A 19,059-nucleotide genomic window follows, 5' to 3' on the forward strand; every position below is an offset into this window, starting at 1 on the left:
TCTCCCCTTCCCTGATTCTCTGGCATCTCTCTCCTTTCCTTTTCTTCCATCTTTCGCTCCCCCTCCATGCTCTCACATCTCCCCCTTCCTTTTCCCTTAGACTGGCATACCTTCCTCCTACGCTCCAAGCCCTGGCATCTCCTTTAATTCCCTCCCTCATCTTCCTTCTCCCTCCAGCTGGGTACCGCAACACTCTTCCCTGCAGCTCTGCACTTCCCCCCAATTGCCATGCTTCGGTTCCTCTTCTTCCTTCCTTCCTCCCCCCCCCGCGGGACCCTGCGGCACCATCAACTCTTACTCCCTCTAATGTCGGCCCTGCAGCTCCAGACTTCCTCGCACCTTCTCCCCTCCCCCTTTGGATCGCTATTATTTTAAATGTTATAGCCGCGGAGCTGTATCCATCAGTGGAGATGTCTAACCTCGGCCTGCCCCGGAACTCTTACTGCAGCAGCCGCCCGTCTAGGCAGGAACAGGAAGTCACTGTTGCAGTAAGAGTTCCGGGGCAGGCCGAGGTTAGACATCTCCACTGATGGATACAGCTCCGCGGCTATAACATTTAAAATAATAGCGATCCAAAGGGGGAGGGGAGAAGGTGCGAGGAAGTCTGGAGCTGCAGGGCCGACATTAGAGGGAGTAAGAGTTGATGGTGCCGCAGGGTCCCGGGGGGGGGGGGGGGGGAAGGAAGGAAGAAGAGGAACCGAAGCATGGCAATTGTGGGGAAGTGCAATCCCCCCAATGCGTCCCCTTACCTTACCGACGCGTGTGTGCGCTGTGAAGAGAAACTTTGCGCTGCGATGTAATATTTTGTGCGCGAGCGCAGGCCAGCACAGCTTAGCGGGAACACTTTGGATTTGAACCCATGACCTTTGGAACATGGAAACAGTGCCTTTAACCACTGAGCCATAGGTGCATCCTTTTAGGCAGGGATTCCTGCCATGTGATATGATGGCTTAGGAGATCCTAGCCATCTCAGGGTAAAAATAAAAGTCTCCTTCTGGACACTGGAAAGGGCAGAGGGAAAATGTATATGGTAAAGTCCACAATCCATACTCTTTTATAAGAGCAAAATGAAGCTGTTAATATATTAGGGGGGGGGGGGGTTGTGTAGATTTGAACGGATGACCTTTGGAAGATAGATTTAACCATAGAGCCATAGGTGCTTTTAGCTAAGTAAAGGCTCCCAAGTTTGTTTTTTCATTTTTGTGACAGTCTGCCATCTAGGTACATGTTGATGATGTCACAATGATGTCAAGTTTGTGCACCAGGCATGTCCACTTGCTCTGAACTACTGCAGGTATTGTGTGAGTAGTGTATGTCCTTTTATGTTCTTAATCTTTTTTTCCATGTACTTTACTTCAGTAATGCATTATTAAACATCTTTTTCTATTATTATCAAATAGGAATTCTCTTCAGCCCAAAAATAGAAGTTTAGTATGCAATATATATATTTTTTTTCATGTGTTTTGCTTAAGTAATGCATTATTAAACATATTTTGAGCTTAATATCAACCTGGAGTCCTCTAAAATCTCCAAAATAAAAGCCCCGTTCACTTATAAACGGACACCTATGGCACGCCAAGTGATGCCTAAGTGACGTCCACCTAACTCGCATCTACCTAGCGCCCAGCTCACACTCAAAGTAGACCTGGTTTTGCAATGCCTACATTTTAGGCGCTAGGTAGACGCGTTCGGACGCTGAGCAGCATGCAATTCTCTGAATGGACATCCAAATCAAAGCCACTCCCATGCCTATTTTGTAGGCACAGCTTTTCCTGATAGGTGTCCACAAAATTGTGGATGTCTATTTGTAGAATTGCGTCCAGCGTTTAGACGTCTTAAGTTCCAATTAAGGCTTGTTAAAGTCATTAATTGAACTTATCCATTTTATTTGGACACCTAAGTCTTTGGACGTCCACATTGTGGACTCCTAAAGTTAGATGTCCTTTATAGAATCTAGCTACTTGTGTCTGGTTCCTGAGGCTATACCTGGATACAGAGGTTATCCAATAACACTTACCAAAATGGTTCAGGGTCTGTACCAAAAGGCCTATAAAATGAGACTTAATAATGACTCGTTTGGTAAATATGAACCAAAGGACAGTTGGATATTGAAGCAGCTGCTGTCAGACTCTCAAGAGTGAGATTGGTATTTAGTAAAATACATTTTTAAAAAATCAAATCCACCCCTGTGTGAACATGATTTGACTGGGAGGACAAGTCCATATTTACTAACCAACCCATCAGTGCCCTCTGAATCACATTTCAGCACTACATCTACAATTTTAGCTCTTGCCATTGTTTTTGGATGAAAACCTGTGATTATATTCTCCTAGCAGTGTGTCCAGCACTGGAGAATAGCAGCTGCCTGCCCCATTTTAATTTATCACTCTCACTCTTAATCTGGCTTTGGTGAACAAGGGTGTTTGAAACAAATAAACAATCAAGGGAGATTGTGATGGTTATCATGTGCGAGTATACTCTTCATCTGTATCAGACTTAACAAAACAGAGACATCAGGCAGCCCACAGGACTCTTGGATTTTCTCCCAAACATCATCCCACTTAGCATTTGTTTGCATATTCTCTCACACATTGACAGTTCTCTGCAATACACCCAGAGGCCTGATAAGGCTTTTCTCTTTTGTCTGCAGAATTTTGTGTGTTGTACTAAAAACACGATAAAATAATAATAATTAAAAGAACACACATACAAGGAATTCTACTTTTGACAAATTCTTCAACAAACCTGATGTTGCATTTTAAGGGCACAATAACCCCCCCCCTGCCCTCCCTTTTACAAAACTGTAGCGTGGTTTTTAGCGCCAGCTGCGGTGGTAACAGCTCTAATGTGCTACAGTTTTATAAAAGGGGAGGGGGGGGGGTTCAGAAGTATGTTGCGAGCAATTGTTTTTTTTATTTATTTAAAAAATTTCTACACCACCTAAGACCTAAGCAGTTTCCAAAGTAAACATACATAATCATGTATACACACATAATCAGTAAAACATTATCTACTCACTGCTCCAAAGTTGTCTAATTTACTAAAACTAATTCATGGCTAATAAGACTTCAATAAAACAAATTGTCAATTGCCATTTTCAAATCTGGATTGATTCCATGCAAAGGGATGAGAACTTGTATCCCTTGTTTGTTCAGATAGAAAATGGCAACTTGATTGTCTGTACAGACGAGGACTACTTGATGAAGGAGATGATTCTAGAATGCTCTGAGAGCATTACCTATTGCTCGTAGTTCAAGAAGATTGATATGGAGGGTTTGTTCAGCTCTGATTTTTAAGTGACATATGGAATCGGGGCCTCAGTGCTTGTCTGAATATTCTCCTTAGCATTTTTAAGCCACATGGTCATATTAATAAAACTGAAAAATGAAAATAAGGAGAGATGAAAAGGTGTGAATGGGGAAGAAAGTATAAAATGAAGGACTAGGGAAGGGAAGGAAAAGAGAGAATCCGAGGACAGAAAACCTAAGAAAATATTTTAATGAAGAGCTTTACGAGTACTTTCATATGCTGTTCTTTATTTGTTCCACATGATGGCGCAGTTGAACTATTACTGCTTCTTCATAGGGTTCTTTCCAGGTTAGTGAAGCCTACATTTCAGCCAATGGTCACAGTTCCTCTTCAGTTTTTTCACCTGGAAAGTTATTTTTTCCTATCTTACTCACTTGTGTCATGAGTGTCAGTGAGTTGCAAATATTGGAGGCAAATTTAGCTTTCACAGTTTTTCTCTCTAATACAGTGCTTCTGCATACACAACCACAATTTCTTTCCAACAGGGTGGAGAAGTTTCATCTCCTTCTCTCTTTTCTGGTCTATAAGTGTGCTTGGCTTTTTACAGCACCAGGACCAACACTTATCTGAATTTTCCCCAAACTCTTTGTCTCATTTGATTCTAACAAGTTGGGGATTTTTTGTTTCTGAGGAAATGGTTCCTCACTGTTTGGTTATCTGTATTTCGTTCTGTTCCTGCTCAACCTGGTCTACACCTGATGAGTCAGGTCACAACCCATAAAGTCTGGGCTAGGGCAGTTTTCTGTAATTTTCCTTGCATTTACTTCTCTTCCGGATTTCTATACAGCTGCCCCTTAATCCTCAGTTCACATATTCACCTCTCATTATTGTCTGGCATTTTTTCTCCATTCGGGATAGGCACTTCGGCCAGTTGGTTGGATAATATTTATTTTCTTAACTGAGGACTGGTATGGACCACTTTAAAAGTGCATCGCCACTTTAAGACTTTAGAAAGTTCGCGATAGCCCACACCGTACATGAGCGAGTGCCTTCCCATCCGATGCAGGGTGCGCGTCTCCTCAGTTATGATAAACTAGCTAAGAAGCCAACCAGGAGAGGTGGGTGGGTTATGAGAAAATCTGCATGCTGTCCCTGGATAACACCTGTTACGGTAAGTAACTGTGCTTTATCCCGGACAAACAGGCAGCATATTCTTACACATGGGTGAACTCCAAGCTAACCAGAATGGGATGGTGGGAGAGTTGGCCTTCAAGAAAATAAATATTATCATACCAACTGGCCTAAGCAACTCAATGACACTCATGACAGAAGTGAGTAAGATAGGAAAAAATAACTTTCCAGGTGAAAAAACTGAAGAGAAATTGTGACCATTGGCTGAAACGTAGGCTTCACTAACCTGGAAAGAACCCCATGAAATGTCCCAGATTACAGGTGAAAGTATAAGGGTAGTTTCACTTTGAAATACTTTGTCATGAATCTGAAGACCAATAGAGGAGCAGAGAGAGGTTGACTCTCGATTGCATGGGAAAAACTAAAACAAGCCAGTCAGAAAGAGAAAACCAGAATCGCATTCTGTAAGGTCAGTAACTAGGTATCAAAATAAGCACAGAGAAAATTTACAACTTGCTAATCTTCTAAAAACAAAACAAAACAAAATTTTGCCAGCACAGAACTCAAAGGAAGCAGCCGTAGAAGAAACGCAAATAATGAGTCAGGATCAAACTATTGTATGTTCGAAAGGGAGACAAGAAACAGTTCTTGTGTACAAACTACGAGGGAAAAATCTTAGACCGATTCAAACACCGCTTGCAATTCATTCCACATAACAGCATGTCCTACCTCAGTGTTAAACATATAAACAGTGCAAATGTATACAGGAAAGGATTGGTGACACAGAAAGATGTAGGCTGAAGGGAGAGTGTCACACACACTGGCAACATAAGCCTTACAAGTCTCATCTGTCTAGGAGGGGGAGAATCCTAAGTGCCTTTATGACCCATTACAAAAACAATATAACAATGCAAAAATATTCGCTTACCTTACCTTATAAGTGAAGTACAGTAATAAGAGACAATAAAATCTTATACTCTATAAAATTTTTAACCTCACAAATGACAGAGTGGGCAGGGGGTTCTATAAATAATTTCATTCTTCCCGAAAGAATGGCAGCTGCTTATATTCACGAGGGGCGCTTCCCAAAAGTACCCTGAGATTTTTCCCCAAAAACTCCGTAATAGAACCCAAAGCTTGAACTTAAAATAAAGGGTGGGGACAGGACGCCAATACCAGTGAGTATTAAAGAACAGAAAAAATTCAGAAATACTCACGAAATATTGGTGATGTCATCTGCCCCTCCCGGGCGGGCCCCCAACTGAAAAGGATTAGGTCCCAATTACTGCCCCACACTCTCTCTCTCTCTGTCATTTGCAAGACAGATGCATCTGGGGACAGTATCTTAGAGACAAGAAATTATCTCCCAAACATGTCCAGTTTATTGTCAGCTTTACAACTCTTTTATATCATTTTACATGAGTCAATGTCGTCAGCATGTGACATAAATACAAACCATATATGGACACAGGTCACATGAAACTTTAAAGAAATAACAAGCATCTTTCTATCTAAAGGCTGAAGTCCAAAGGTGCTCTGCATAGCAGACATTTGTTATCTAAAGCTTCTTACAAATACAGCTATGAAAACAATTGAATTCACTTCACAACAAGATAAGAACACATCTTCTCAAACATAAAATGGCCTTGCAGTATTTCAGCAAGAGAAGGCAAACAGTGTCTGGATTTACAGCTTCAAACACAGAGATACGTGTCCCTTCAGTCCCCTTCATTGCCGTCCAGCCTTTGTCCCACCCCCTCCCCCGAAGCCAGCCAGCCTGCCTACCTCCCTCCCTCCCTGCCTTGCTAAAGCCAGCCTGCCTACCTCCCTCCTTCCAGCACCGAAGCCTGCCCCCCCTGAACCGGCCCTCGCTGCTGCTACCTACCCGCCGAAGCTTGGCATGCCGCTGCTTCAACACACACACACCCCCGGTCCGCCGCCACTGCTGCTGCCTGCCGCAACTAAAGAAAAAGAAGGTCCAGGCGCCGGCCTACAAACCTTCTTCCCAATGTCATTTCTGATGTCGAGAGGAAGTTCCGGGCCAGCCAGGCAGCGATTGGTCTGGTATCCATCTTCTTTCCTTCCCTCCTCCAATGGTCTGGCATCTCTCTTCTTCCCTTCCCTCTCCCACACCCCCATGGTCTGGCATTTCACCCTCTGCTCTCCCTTCCTCCCACTTCCATCAGCATCTGCCCCCTTTCTTTCCCTCCAACCTAATTCCATCCAGTATCCTTCCTCCTTTCCCTGCACACCAATTCCATCAGCATTTGCCCCCTTTCTTTCCCTCCAACCCAATTCCATCCAGTATCCTTTCCTCTTATGTCTCTCTCCTTTCCCTGCACACAAATTCCATCAGCATCTGCCCCCTTTCTCTCTTTCCACCACCCTGACCCACTTTCTCTCCTTCCACCATCCTTCCATACCACATTGACTCCCTTTCTTTCCCTCCACCACCCTTCTTTGCTCCTCTCTCCCTCCAAACAAGCAAGGTCCCGCGATGACTGCTTCTGTTGCCTCTACTCCAGAAGAGGTAAGTGACATCAGAGGGGGTGGGCCGGCAGACGCAGGAAGTTGCGGCAAGGTCCCGCGATGACTGCGGCTGCCTGTCTACCCCCTCCAACGTCACTTACGTCTTCCGGAGTAGAGGCGGCAGATGGCAGTCATTGCGGGACCTTCCTGCACTTCAGCGCAGCCGCCAACTCTCCTTTGGAAAAAGTACGGCAGCTGTGCTGAGGTGCAGGTGCCAATTACAGCAGCGCAGGAGGTTCTGGACCCGGTCGGCCGGCTGTTCACCCCACTAGGGCTGGCATCTGGGGTGGTCCTGATAACAACAGCGGGGGGCAGGCTTCAGTGCTGGAGGGAGGGAGACAGGCAAGGCTAGCTTTGGCATGGCAGGGAGGGAGGGGAAGCGATCACCTGTCCTGTTGTCCCCCGCACATCTTCGGGACGCTGTCCCTGAAAATGTGACATTTCAGCGTCCCGAAGCTGTGCGTGGGGACAAGACAGGGGATTTAAAAACGGGACAGTCCCGTTCAAAATGGGACATATGGTCACCTTATCCATATCAGACAGTGAATTTCCACAGGTTTCACTATTTTCTGAAGATGGAGCGGTGGGCTACTATGTTGAAGTTGAAACTTAACACTGGTAAAATAAATCTGCTGCTGTTTTGGACATATGTCCAGAAGTTTGAAGAGCTTTTAATTTGGGGAAGGACTGTTATGTTATGCTTGTTTTTATTGTGTTTTTCCTCAATATTTTGCATTTGGGTTTTGGTCTTTTGTACACCATTATGGACTGTTTGGGATATGTGCAGTGTATAAATAAAACATTTGTATTTGCATGAAGCATTTGTTTGATAAATTAGAGGGGTTTCCAGCAGCAATTGTCTGGGCTACTTTTTGGGCTAATCCAAGCACGTTGGACTACTTTTGGGCTACTTTTTGCCATGTGTTTAGCTGGAAAAAAATTTGCCATCTGGCTACCCTGGCTGGTGATACTGAGCTCTTCCCCTGTCAGAAATCCAACGAAACCAATACTGTTTATCACAAATAAAATGCACCTTTTGTATCACTTTGAAAGGTAATTTTCCTAAGTAAAGAAAGCTGATTGAGAAATTGCTTCCCGCCTGCAGTTTTGAGAAAGAGCTGCGTCTGAAGAAATGTAACGGGCGGAGAAGAAAGAAAGAAAGAAAGAGGGTAGGTTTCGGGGCTGGGCCAGCACTCATCTGCCAAAAAAAAAAAAAAAAACCTGGGGAGGAAGTATGCAGCAGGCGAAGTAGAGGACAGGGAGTGCAATAAAGTAAAAAGGAAACAGAATCTGTCAGCGGTCTCCCTTCGAAGTGCACAAGGAGCGAGCGATAGGAGCGGGAAGCGCGGGCTGAGGTAACGGGCTGGGGGAGGGTTAGAAAGGGATAGGCGCGCGCTTGGACACTGGCGCTTTTCACTAGCCGCGCGCTGGTAGAAAGTGGCAGAACACAGTGGACTCCCTGCTCCTCTGAAGCAGCCGGCGCTGCACGTAATGCACACTTTCCATTGCATTACCAACAATTTATAGACAACCGCTGTCTGGTAAACTCCTCGTCTTCCGCCCAAGCCGCTCTATAGCTTTTTCAACCCAAATCCCCAGTAGGACCCAAAAGGAAAGTTCTTTAATCCAGACTACTAATTCCTTAGGCCGGAACCCCTCCAACTAGAAGACTGCTAACAGTCTGGTTAATTTGTTTTCTTCTTTATTTCTTAGCGTTTTATTGGAAAGTTGATTGGTTTTGAGTACCACAATTTTCAAAATATAAATGTTGTTGGGTTTTTTTTTTTTTAAATTATAGAGCAACGTGATCACAGCTGAAGTTTGCACGGTCTCCAAATCGATGCTAACTTTCTGTTTCTATTTCCCAGATAAATGAGAGAGCTTTTCTAGCAAGTATCGGTTGCATACTGTCCAGCACTTTAATTGTCAAGAAGAAACTTTCTGTCTTTTACTGATAGGAAAATATATTTCTTTTTTAGATTCCACATAGCTGAGTCACATAGGATATATGCCAGAGTTGGCTCTTGCAACCTATACTCTTCTCTAAAACTATGGGAGATTTAGCAAGCTGACGTGGAATAGCAACAGTAGTACATATGTTATGCTAAGTATCGCACTGCCCATAATGTGGTTACTTCAACTGGTTGCTTATAGTTCAGCTGGTTGACTGGAATTAAAATATTGATGTAAACTTTGTTGGAGCTGCCACATTTTTTCCACTGAGGACTAACTGTAATTAATGAGCTAGTAATCAGATGCTGGATACATCTACATTACTGATTTCTACATTATTTTCTGATTTCATAGGATTGAGTTCTAATGAGATGCAGTAATGTGAGACTTCACAGACCTGTCCTGGGGATCTGGATTATTTTTGTGTTGTTTTTTTTTTTTTTAAATTGGATATTCACAATGGATATGCATGAGAAAAATCTGCATACAAAAGAAATGTATTTCATGTACATCCACTGTGGACCTACTGAATACTCCTGGGATCCTCAAGTCAGGTCAAGGAAGATTGTATTAATGAGATGTTGGAAATTTATGTCCTCTCTTTTTGGAGTTATATGCAATTAAATTAGATCATGTCCTGCTTTTTTGCTAAAACTAGATGATTGTTTTATGCTTTAATTATCTCTATATTTATTTAGTTTATTTAACTTACTGTATTTTGGTTAATGTGATCTGTTTTAAGTTTTTATTTTTTATTTTTAAGAGCAAGATAGAAATGGATGAGGTTGAGCTTTGAGTTATGAACTGAGGACAGCCCTTCCTTGGTCTTTGGCCTCAGATTCAGAACCTGTGCAATATGAGGGATTGACATCTGTCAACTGACACCACAGGGGGCATGATGATGTACTGGCCAGTGTGCCATCATACATTAGAAAAAATAGCTAAGAGGCTCTGAAGTATAATGAACTGTATTTTCAGTTCAGGTGAAAGCTGGGAAATATGGCTTCTTGAGCAGAGTTTGTTGAAAAGGTGGTTGATTGAGTTGGAAAGTTGGGTACCATTTCATTATGTTCTTTTTCTCTTTATAGAATTCTACTGCTAGTGCATGAAAATAATTAAGCATCCACAACAATTATACAGAGCTGTAAAATATACCTATATGTGTGCTAATGTCACTTCTTTAAGAATTGTTAATAAAGTGTGTTTACTGATAAGGTCTAAAGATACACCCCAAACATTACTTTAAGAATATTCTTTAGTAATTTTTTGCTTGTCATAGGACTTCATTTTTACCTTGACTTGAAAGCCATCGATTATACTATGTAACAATTTTTTTTGTGTGTGTGTGTCTGCGTAATAAGTGTTCTTACCTACCTCCCCCCTTTTTATAAAACCACACAAAAAGGTTTTTAGCTCCAACCGGAACACTGAATGCTCTTCGCTACTCAACTCTTCATAGAGTATCTATGAGCATCTGAGCAGTGCAGAGCATTCAACGCGCGCCGGCTGGCACTAAAAATCTCTTGTGCAGTTTTGCAAAAGGGGGATTAATTGCCTATGCCACAAAAGTATAGAAAATGGCTTTCATTCCCCTTAAACTTTGCTTTTGTAACCAGGATAGCAATATTTTGAAATGTACCTTTTTTTGCAGAACATTCCAAAAAAACACTGCCAAAATCTCTGGAAGGTAAGACAATTTTGTTTCTCACTAGGATGGTGGAAAGCTGTGGTAGAGGTTTCTACTGCATGCCAGCAAAGTAAATGCTATGATGCTCATAGAATCAGAGCATTTATCTCACCAGCCCGCGGTAGAAACCTTAACTGCAGTTTTGTAAAAGGAGCCTTTAAATTTTAAAAGTTTAAATCTTATTTGAAATTATATCATTTATGAAATATGTTGTGAGAATCTCGTACACATTAGTCATAGGTGAAATAAATTTATTGTTTTCATTACCACATTTCATTTTGTTCTTCTACAGGATGGTACAGATGGGAAAAGAGAGCCATGAAGTTTGCTATCCCAAAAATTTGGAAGGAACCCACTGACCACTTAAGCACCTGCTACTTCTGCATAGTGGACCCTTCCAAATGTTGAACTGGCAAGCATATATCTGCAATCATGTGTCCAGACATTCTTTCATCCATCGCCTGGTGCCCCATTGCCCTGAGCTCCCCATACCCACACCCCCAGAGAGAGAGAGCAGAAGAGAGCAGCAAGTGAGAGAGTGAGGAAGACATTGTAAACTGAATCTGCAATATCAGTAGTGCAGCAGATGAAAGAAACCCATACCATCCAAACCAAAAAGACCTTAAAGACTTGATCAGAGATCTTGGTCTCACCAAGTCCACTTCCAAGCTTTTGATATCTAAGCTTAAGCAGTAAGAACTTTGTGGATTAAAGCTTGCAAATTACAGATCAGAGGAAGCATCACCAAGCTTTCTCCACCTTCACCCATCAAGATGGGCTTTGCTTCTGCCACAATGACTAGTCTGTTTGAGGCAATTGGAATTGCCTGTAACCTGAAAGAGTGTCATCTCTTCATTGACAGTTCATCCAGGAACATGAAAGCCATGCTGCTCTATAATGGGAACAAGTGCCCATCTCTTCCTCTGGCTCACTCAGTGCACTTCAAAGAGGATTACATTATTAAGACCTCATTAGGTGCCTTGAAGTATAATGAGTACAGCTGCGAGGTCATTGGAGACTTCAAAATGGTGGCATTCCTAATGCGTCTCCAATGCGGTTTTACCAAGTTTCTTTTTTTTGTTTATTTACAGTTTGATAGACCGGCCATCGACAAGTATCTGGTCGGTTTACAATGCTAAAATAAGAGTTTAAAATAATTAAAATAGGGTAATAAATGGACAGGAGAAGGATAAGAATTGATACAGAAGGTGCTGGGGGAGGGGGAAGATTCAAAAAATACATCGAAGTTAAAATAAAAATTGAAAGGTGGTAAGAAGGGGAAGGGAAAGAACAGATGGGGAGGGGCAGTCGCTTCTTAAAACATAAGAGCATAAGAATTGCCACTGCTGGGTCAGACCAGTGGTCCATCGTGCCCAGCATCCGCTCCTGCGGTGGCCCTTAGGTCAAAGACCAGTGCCATAATTGAGTCTAGCCTTATCTGCGTATGTTCTGGTTCAGCAGGAACTTGAATAATTTTGTCTTGAATCCTTGGAGGGTGTTTTCCCCTATAACAGCCTCCGGAAGAGTGTTCCAGATTTCTACCACTCTGGGTGAAGAAGAGCTTCCTTATGTTTGTCATGAATCTATCCCCTTTTAACTTTAGTGTTCCCTCTCGTTCTCTCTACCTTGGAGAGGGTAAACAACCTGTCTTTATCTACTTCATTATCTTGAATGTTTTGATCATGTCCCCTCTCAGCCTCCTCTTTTCAAGGAAGAAGAGGCCCATTTTCTCTAATCTCTCACTGTACGGCAACTCCTCCAGTCCCTTAACCATTTTAGTTGCTCTTCTCTGGACCCTTCATGTATTCCAGGTGGGGGCATACCATGGCCCGGTACATAGGCATAATAACCTTCTCTGATGTTTGTGATCCCCTTCTTAATCATTCCTAGCATTCTGTTTGCTCTTTTTGCCACTGCTGCGCACTGCGCGGACGGCTTCATTGACTTGTCTACCAGTACTCCCAAGTCTCTTTCCTGGGGGGTATCTCCGAGTACTGCACTGGACATCCTGTATTCGTGAATAAGATTTGTTACTGACCTGCATCCTCTTACACTTATCCACATTAAACCTCATTTGCCATGCTGTGGCCCATTTCTTGAGCGTGTTTATGTCATGTTGCAGGTCTTCGCAATCCTTCTGTGTCTTCACTACTCTGAATAATTTTGTATCATCTGCAAATTTAATCACCTTGCTCGTCGTACCAATTTCCAGGTCATTTATAAATATGTTGAAGAGCACGGGACCGAGCACTGAACCCTGCGGCACTCCACTCATGACGCTTTTCCAGTCTGAGAATTGTCCATTTACCCCCACTCTCCGCTTCCTATCCGCCAACCAATTTTTAATCCACGTGAGTATTTCACCCTCGATTCCATGGCTTGCAATTTTTTTAAGTAGTTGATCATGCAAGACCTTGTTGAATGCCATCTGAAAATCCAGATATAGAATGTCGACCGGGTTTATCTCCATGTTTTCTCCCTCGAAGAAGTGCAGTAAGTTTGTCAAGCAAGATCTTCCTTTGCTGAAGCCGTGCTGGCTGGTCCTCATCAGATTGTGTCCATCAAGGTGATCAATGATGCAGTCCTTTATCAGCGCCACTACCATCTTTCCCGGTGCCGAGGTCAGACTCGCTGGTCTGTAGTTTCCTGGATCTCCCCTCGAACCTTTCTTGAAGATCGGCATAACATTCGCCACTTTCCAGTCTTCTGGAATCCTTCCTGATTTGATCAAAAGATTGGCTATTAGTTGGAGCAGTTCAGCTATAACCCTTTTCAGTTCCTTGATTACCCTTGGATGATGCCATCCGGTCCTGGGGATTTATCGTTTTTAATCCTATTATTCTGCTTGCATACCTCTTCTAGACTGACAGTCAACCCTGTCAGTTTCTCGTCTTTGTTTCCTGCGTATAGCCTGTCAGCTTCTGGGATATTGTATATATCCTCTTCGGAAAATACAGACGCAAAAAATGTGTTCAGTTTGTCGGCAATGGCTTTGTCCTCCTTTAGTACTCCCTTTATTCCATGGTCATCCAACGGCCCCATTGCTTCCTTTGCGAGTCGTTTCCCCTTAATATATCGAAAGAACAACAAGTTTTTTGCTTCCTTGTTTATTTTTTCCTCATAGTCTCTTTTGGCCCCTCTTACCACCTTATGGCACCTGCTTTGATGTTGTTTGTGCTTTTTCCAGTTTTCGTCCGTTTTTGACCTTTTCCATTCCTTAAACAAAGTCTTCTCATCTCTGATCGCTTCCTTCATCGTTACAGTGAGCCACGCCGGTTCCTTGTTCTTTTTCCTCTTGGATCCCTTGTTGATACGCAGTATATATAGATTTTGTGCTTTGGTGACTGTGTCCTTAAAAAGGGACCATGCTTGTTTTAGCATTTTTACAGTGCTTATCCTCTTCTTAATCTTCTTCCCCACCATGATTCTTATCCCTTCGTAATTCCCTTTTTGGAAGTTCAGTGCTGTGGACGTTGTTCTGAATCGATGTTTTGTTTTGCTCCTGTATCTAGGTTGAAGTGGATCATATTGTGATCACTGTTTCCCAGCGTCCCTGCTACTTCTACACCTTGCGCCGCTGCCCCTTGCTCTCTCCTGCCTTCTGCTCTTTCTACCCTTCTCTCCTCTCCTGTTTACCTGCTTTCACCTGCTTTCCTCTCCTGTAGTCTCCTCTCCTGCTCACCTGCTCAAGCCTTTAGTTGAGCGCCGTTGGCCCCTCCCCTTCTAAGGGGGAGCTCTGGTGGATGACGTTAGGGGGGTGGGCAGAGCTAACTCGCCGCTCGCTGCCCCATGCTCTCTCTTGCCTTCTGCTCTTTCTACCCCTCTTCTCTCCTCTCCCGTTTTCCTGCTTTCGCCTGCTTTCCTCTCCTGTAGTCTCCTCTCCTGCCTCCTGCTCACCTCATTTCCCTGCTATCTCTGCCTTTGGGACTGCAGGGACACAAAGACGCACTACAAAAGGCAGGACTGGCCTCAGTGGATCAAGTTCTCTTTGGGAAGAAGCAACATCAAATGGGAACCACTTGTGGATCCTCGGAAGGTGCTGATGCCACCTCTGCACATCAAATTGAGCCTAATGAAATAATTTGTCAGAAATCTTGATAGGCAGCCTTCAAGTACCTTCAAGACATCTTCTCAAATCTGTCTGAGACAAAGGTCAAAGCTTGAGTCTTTGTCAGACCACAGATAAAGAAGATCCTGGAGTGCAAGGAATTTCTCAAGAAGCTAACTATAAAGGAGAAAGTGGCTTGGAACAGCTTTGTCACAGTGGTTAGGGGCTTCCTGGGTAATCACAAGACCAAAATATGCATGGAATTGTTTGAGTATCTGGTGAAGAATTACAGTAGGGTGTCTCTGAAAGTCCATGTCCTTGATGCTCATCTTGAGACATTCAAGGAGAACATAAGATCATACTCAGAGGAGCAAGGTGAGTTCTTCCACCAGGATATACTGGACTTTGAACGCTGCTACCAAGAAAAATATAATGAGAACATTATGGGAGACTAAGAACTCCTTTTACGAAGGTGCACTAGTGTTTTTAGCGCGTGCTACATTGCCGTGCACGCTAACCCTGTGCTACACGGAAAATACTAATGCCAGCTCTATGGAGGCATTAGTGTGTAGTGCGCTAAGCGCGCACTAAAACTACTAGCGCACCTTCGTAAAAGGAGCCCTAAATGTTATGTTATGTTATGTTAATCAGGTTTTCCATTCTGCCTTTATTCATTTCAAGGTCAGATTACATTACAAGAGGTTGGGTCAGTTACCCAGGAAGTTACAATGGACAGTTTGACATGGACATTCAAGATGGTTGCTATTACTGTTAGATCAGTATCACTATTAATGTAGTTAGGTTGTAGTTACAAATATATAGTTATAAGTACGTCAGCGTTGGCTCTTTGTTTTGTCCCAGGAGTTGCCTTAAACAGTTTAGAAATGGACTTTTACAATTGTCTTTCAGTTACTTCAGGGTTGGCTCCTTGTCTTAGTATAGAAATGCTTTTAAAAGTTTTCTGAATCTGACATAGTGGTCACAAGATCATAGTGTAAACCAGGGGCCCAAAAGGTCTATCACAATCGACCGGTAGATCACGAAGGCAACGCAAGTCGATCACGTTGCCTTCGTGTTCTACTTGCTTCCCGACTCAGAAGTGCCGAGCCGACCAACTTTCCCCACCCGACGTCAATTTTGACATCGGAGAGGAAGTTCCGGGCCAGCCAATTGCTGTCTGGCTGGCCCAGAACTTCCTCTCCGACTTAAAAAATGACATCAGGGAGAGGAAATCTGGTCGGCCCAACGCTTCTGTGTGGGGAAGCAGGGAGAGCTTGGGGCGGCAGTGGTTTGGAGGCCTGTTCCTCAATGGTGGCGTTGGTGGTTTGGAGGCCTGTTCCGTGATGGCGGCGGTAGTGGCTTGGGAGCAGGCAGGGAGACAGAAAGAAAGAAGGGAAAAATGAAAGAAAGGGGGGACAGGAAGACAGAAAAAAAGGGGGGCATTGAGAAAGAAAGACAGACAGAAAGAAAGAGGGGCAGGAGACAAAAAAAAAAAAAGAAAGAAAGGGGGGACAATAAGACAGAAAGAAAGGGGGCATGGAGAGAAAAAGACAGACAGAAAGAAAGGGGGGCAGGGAGACAGAAAGAAAGAAAGAAAGGGGAGGGGGGAAGGGAAAGAGGAAGAAAAAAAGTTGGCAGAGGGAATGAGGTCTGGAAGCATACAGCAGGCTGAAAGAAGGGAAGAAATATTGGATGCACAGTCAGAAGAATAAAGTGCAACCAGAGACACATGAAATTACCAGACAACAAAAAGGTAGGAAAAATGATTTTATTTTCAATTTAGTGATCAAAATGTGTCCGTTTTGAGAATTTCTATCTGCTGTCTATATTTTGCATTATGGCCCCCTTTTAATAAACCGCAATAGCAATTTTTAGCGCAGGGAGCCTATGAGCATCGAGAGCAGGGCAGGGAATTCAGCGCTGCTCCCTGTGCTAAAAACCGCTATCACAGTTTAGTAAAAAGGGAGGGGGTATATTTGTCTATTTTTGTATAGTTGTTACTGAGGTGACATTGCATAAAGTCATCTGCCTTGACCTCTTTGAAAACCCATGGAATATAAATGATAATTAACATTTTCTCTGCATACAGTGTGCTTTGTGTTTTTTTAAAATTTTATTGTTGGTAGATCATTTTGACTTGGTCATTTTAAAAGTAGCTCACAAGCCCAAAATGTGTGGGCACCCCTAGTGTAAACGGTAGTTGGTTCCAGCATTTTGCTAATTGATATTGGATGGATAGGGTAATTTGCTTAGTAGACTTTATATTGTTGCATGCTGGGAATTTTAAAGTGGAAAAGATTTCTGGTGGAATATCTGTTGGAGGCACCCTGGAGTAGGGTGGCCAATTCTGTAAGGTAGGCAGGGGCATTTCCACTTAGGATTTTAAAGGCAGTGATTCCTAATTTAAACTTGATTCTTGCAGTTATAGGCAACCAATATAGTTTCATAAAGTAGGGCTGTAGGTGTTCCAATTTCCATAATCCATATATGAGTTTTACTGCTGCCTTTTGAACTATTTGAAGACGCAATTGTAATGCAGAGAACTAGCATAACATTACAGTAGTCTAATCGAGATGGGATTAGGGATTGCATTAAGATTCGGAAAGCCTCCATTTCAAAGTATTGTTCCGTGGAGATAGTGCTCTCAGTTATAAATAGTGAAGTTCAAGTTTATTATTATTATAAAGTATTTTTTAATGAATCTTAGCTTTCTCATCACAAGGAAAGATTTTTTTCTTATTGATTGTATGTGGCTTTTCATGGATAGGTAGTTGTCAATTTCTAATCCTAAGATTCGCCTTTACCTATTCAGTTCAAGGTTGGATTACATTACAAGAGGTTGGGTCAGTTACCCAATAAGTTGCAATGGACAATATAATTGCAAATCTCAATAAAACTACTCACTTCTAAATCTTTGGTGGTCATCTTTATATAACTTCAATATAAATAAATGTTGATTGTGATTCATATGTTGCTTTTTATTACTTTATAAGAATGAAAAGATGAAAATTCATTGTTTTCACATTTTAAATAGGTAAATTGCAAAATTTGACTATCCTGGTCATAAAAGCAAAGTTTTATGGAAATAACAGACATTTTCTATACTTTTTAGGCATGAACAATTAGGAAATTACATTTACTGCCCAGGAACAAAAATCATGTTATGTGGTGTTATATTAATGTGTTATCTTTTACAAATGAAGACCCCCTTTTATCAAGCTGTGGTAGTGCAGCTGCCTAAGGAAATGATCCAATGCTCATTCAATTCCTATGAGTGCTGGAGCATTTACAGCACCATACCACACTAAAATGCTTGATAAAAGGGGGCCTAATTAATTGTAATATTTCATATTCTTCCAGTATAATAAATAACAATAAAAACAGAAAATAGAAAATAAGGTGATAACTTTTTATTTTAGTAACTGAATACATTTTTTGACCTGCTTTTGGAAGATGTACGTTCTTCCTTAGGTCAGGACAATATGTGCAAAAGATAACAATATCAAACATAAAAGCAATCCAGTCACTGTTTCAAAGAGGAAAGACGGGTGTAGGGAGAACAGTGGGAGAGATGTGTGATTAGATGACAAAGTCTATGGGCATCTTTTACGAAGCCGCGGTAGCGGTTTAACATGTGTAATAGCTGTGCTAGCCGCTACTGCCTCCTCTTGAGCAGGCAGTAGTTTTTCGGCTAGCGCAGGGGTAGCGCGTGATTAAAAATTGTGTGCGTTAAAGCCGCTACCGCGACTTTGTAAAAGGAGCCCTATAATGTGATAGTAAACCCAGATACTTGTTACCTTAAATCCTCTCTCATTAGCTGCAAAGTATTTTATTATTTTAACTTCAAACATATTTTGTTTCTGGATTGTTTAAATATTTCTTCTTAGTATTGTGATCATATGGTCATTGATGCCTGAAAAGTGCTCATCCACAGAGGTGTCACTACTATAGTTTGCATTGTGGTATCTGATCTTATGTCTATGTGAGTTGATTCTTGTCTTAGCCTGTAATTTGTTTTGAAGTATGGATTGGATCAGAAATACTGTATGTACTCGAATATAAATCGAGATTTTGGGGCCAAAAAAATGGCCCCAAAATGGGGATCTCGGTGTATATTTGGGTCAGTGCTGACCTGCCCCCCTCCCGAATCTGTTGCAGGCCTCTGCCGGGCCTGCCATGAGACCTAATGGTCCAGCGGTAGCCAGGACAGGAGGGACAGTACCAGAGATGTCTAATTTGGATAAACTAGATAGTAAGAGATTATGATCAATGAAATCAAAGTCCATAGAAAGATTTCGTGAAACAAGTAGAGTGATTTTGCTATTATCAGTGGCAGAATGCAGATCACTAAGCAAAGCAAAAAAACTGTCTCACAGCTATGGCCTGGTCTGAAGTCAGATTGGCGAGGGTTCAGAATATGAAATTCAGAAGTTGCTGAAAGACTACTCTCTGCAAGCTTCAA

General features: G+C 42.4%; 1 protein-coding gene across 3 annotated transcripts in view; it reads left to right on the top strand.

Annotated features, from left to right (window-relative positions):
- The first annotated feature begins 8,137 nt into the window (after positions 1-8,137).
- The window catches only part of SPATS2L (spermatogenesis associated serine rich 2 like), a 155,160-nt gene continuing 144,238 nt past the window's right edge, over positions 8,138-19,059 (top strand). Inside the window, exon 1 of one of the 3 annotated variants that reach the window (XM_033947028.1) lies at positions 8,138-8,264. The gene's annotated coding sequence lies outside the window, so the exon portion shown is untranslated. Of the gene's footprint in view, positions 8,265-8,328; positions 8,451-19,059 lie in introns of those variants that run through there. The other 2 variants (XM_033947032.1, XM_033947029.1) reach the window with 2 other exon arrangements.

This window comes from Geotrypetes seraphini, chromosome 5 (assembly GCF_902459505.1).
Source record: "Geotrypetes seraphini chromosome 5, aGeoSer1.1, whole genome shotgun sequence".
Classification (NCBI taxonomy): Eukaryota; Metazoa; Chordata; class Amphibia; order Gymnophiona; family Dermophiidae; genus Geotrypetes; species Geotrypetes seraphini.